Raw genomic sequence first — 3,087 nt, 5'->3', positions numbered from 1 at the left:
AATTAATATTTTTTTTACTTCTTGGGAGGAGGGCACCTGCCTAGTTTTCTGACGCAATTTTAATCAAAATAAAACATGTCTAAAATAGATAATGAAAAAGAAATAATCATTTTATCTGATTATGATTGTTTTGAAGACATTGACTTTCGCAACATTCCTCTCCATACAAGAACATGTTTCGAACATTGTCATTCGCTGAAGAAGTATTAATCATCTATTATATTAAAGATTCGGAAATAATTATCTTCATCGAGCGGGAAATACAGAAAGCAGTCATGCGCTTTGTTATTTTTTTGTTAAACTGTTGTATTCTTGACAGGAACAAAATTTAAACTACGAACTATTATAGTTACAGAAAAATACAATTTTTATTTCTCTGGTCTTTTTTTTTTCTTTATCACAAAATGCCGATAACTTCATAGTACAAGAGCCAGGGAGAAAAAAAATCAGTTATTTCTTTCCAATTGTTGATTACTTTAATGAAAGCTATGTATAATTACTTGTCAAAATTTATGTGTCTTACAAGTATAGGTAGGTGGAATGAAAAATAGTGACTGCTTCAAAACGTTAACAAATATTAATTTTTCATTCGGAGCTATATATCTTTAAAACTACCAACAACACAACAAAAAATATAAGGACATCATTTAAAGTAGAGTAAAATTCTTATAATGAGCCATAATAGAGCTATTAACGTTCGATAGTTCCCAAGATACAGCTTAAAAAGCAACATTTCATAATCAAATGAAATGAAAAATCATAAGTTTGTGAATTTATTTTGAGAAATCTATATCTCAAAAACCATTCGAAGGACAGATGTGTATCATCACTCAAATTAAAGCTAGTTTAATGTAATGTTTTGGTAACATGACATTAGCAAAACAATGCACTTAGACTTTAAGATAAATTTTAATTATGATAAATTCAAGAAGTAGTTCATACTCAGAATAAAGAAATTGAGATCCACAAAATGTCGTAAAATATTATTGTACCATTGTTATGCTAAATAGCCACCTGGCGCTATCTAAATGTCAATATGTAAATCACTACGATCTTCACTCAAACATCGGATATTAATATATGTACCATTTTTTGTATATTTTTTTTATTGTGCAAATTAATAACCATGTTATATATTGTAATATTCATAAATGTATCATTTGAATTCTGATCCACTAAAAGCTAAAGTCTTACACGTAGCTTCTATCGATAGCGTTTAATAGCCCAGAAAGTCGACTAAGCCCAAACTTGGTTAACCAAAGTGACCACCAGTGGAGCGGTACCTCCCCCTTTCTCCTACCCCTGGCCATTGGTTCCACAGCCAATATTGTAACCCCTCTCCAGCGGACCTGGTTTTCTTCCTTATAAGGCTTATGTGGCAGTAGAAAGGTAAAGGATATTTGTTTGAATATTTAGATTTAGCCTTCAAATTAAGACTGTATTGAAAAAATAATTTAATTTCCTCTTCAAGGAACCACATCCTTAGGAAGCAGTGAGTAGTAATGTACATAGTGGATCAGTACATTCCAGTGCTTTATTTGGAAATGCATATTTGACCTTTGTATAACATCGCTTTCTCTGAATTTCACATACTCTATGTTATATCTATTCTTTCTTTCGTAATGGCCAACAGCTAGTTCCTAAAGAATTTGCTGTCGCCTTCTCGACAGCAGGCAAGTTCCTTACGAACTAAAACTTTCTTCCTACAAGGACCTATATCTCGTTCCTGCAGGACTTGTGATCCCCTTCTCGACTGTAGGCTGGTTCCCTACGAAGTGAAGCTACCATCCTACGAGGATTTGCGGCAAGTTCTCGTTAAATTCATCCTGTCATTCATATCCTAACCAGCGGATACTATTCCTGGAGACACGAGGGAGGAATACAAGCCTGGAGGGTAGCTCTCCGCCAGATCCTGCAGGAAGGTGCTTTCGTCCTACCTAATACTATTCCTATAGAGGTGAAGGAGGTCTGTAATCCCGGAGGATCAAGATTGAACAAATTAACAATCATTTAGCAATCAGGATTGGATATAAACCAAAACTAACTCTAGTAGAGGATGTGGAACAGTGATTAATTAAAAGTTTTTTTTTTGTTTCACATCCCCTTTATTCATAAAATAATTACAAAATATAAACATATGTACAATACAGTATATATAATTTGTTGATTTTTGCCCTTTTACTGGAGCTGCGCTCCATTCTAAGGGATGGCTCGATATAATACAAAATTTTTGAAATTGCACTGTTCAATTTGAAAATATGTGAGGTCCTGGGGCGCACTTCAATTTTTTGACTTTTCACTAAATCTGAAAATACTAAAACTAAAAAACTAAAACTGAAAATTGTGTCACTGTCACTTTTGCTGGGTTAAAGTTGTGATGGTCTCGGGTGTAAATCCTGCCATCGGACTGGTGGAGGTGCTGGTGTCAGTGCCTGGAAGAGTGGATTGGTCAAAAATTGGAGGGAGTCAAAGAACTTGACGTGCCTCCGACCAATGAACTCTGGCACTGTGGGCAGTTCTTTTATTTATTATTTTATCGACATTGCTAAGTAATATGTACAAAAATTAATAATATGTAAAAAATGATAATATGTTTTTATAAAAGAAAATAATATATAAATTTGAGAGCTTTGGTGAGGCTCGAGGTGCTGCGCTCTGGTGGATTGTAGCTGAACTTATTACTCCCACGCTACATTATTAATATATGTAGCTATAGTAATATTTTATATAATGTATTAACAGTTATGATGTAGTAGGTATAATAATTATACAATTGAAAGAGATTATTTAGATGAAATGAATTAATAATAATGTTTATATGATTATAACCAGTCGCTAATGAGTTTGGTACAAGATCATGATTACTTGGTTAAACTGCGTGGCATGGCGAAAGATGAGATTCAACTTTTTTTACAAGCAGAAAAATACTATAATCTCGGCATACACAAACTTTGTCACAGCGTCTTCAAAACTGCATCGACCAAAGTGATGATTCATTATGTTATTTTATTTATTTATTTTTCATACAGATAGTCTGATTATGTTCATCTTGTCTATTCTTTTGTTTGTATATATTTTAAGAGAGTT

The 3,087-nt window shown here is 33.1% G+C and overlaps 1 protein-coding gene across 2 annotated transcripts in view; it reads right to left on the bottom strand.

Annotated features, from left to right (window-relative positions):
• LOC106684781 (uncharacterized) overlaps nt 1–3,087 on the bottom strand; it is a 67,279-nt gene that overhangs the window by 27,441 nt on the left and 36,751 nt on the right. The window lies entirely within an intron of this gene.

Source organism: Halyomorpha halys, unplaced genomic scaffold (assembly GCF_000696795.3).
Source record: "Halyomorpha halys isolate HHAL.00 unplaced genomic scaffold, Hhal_1.1 Scaffold615.1, whole genome shotgun sequence".
In the NCBI taxonomy this organism is placed as follows: Eukaryota; Metazoa; Arthropoda; class Insecta; order Hemiptera; family Pentatomidae; genus Halyomorpha; species Halyomorpha halys.
This window is presented reverse-complemented; position numbering and strand designations above follow the sequence as displayed.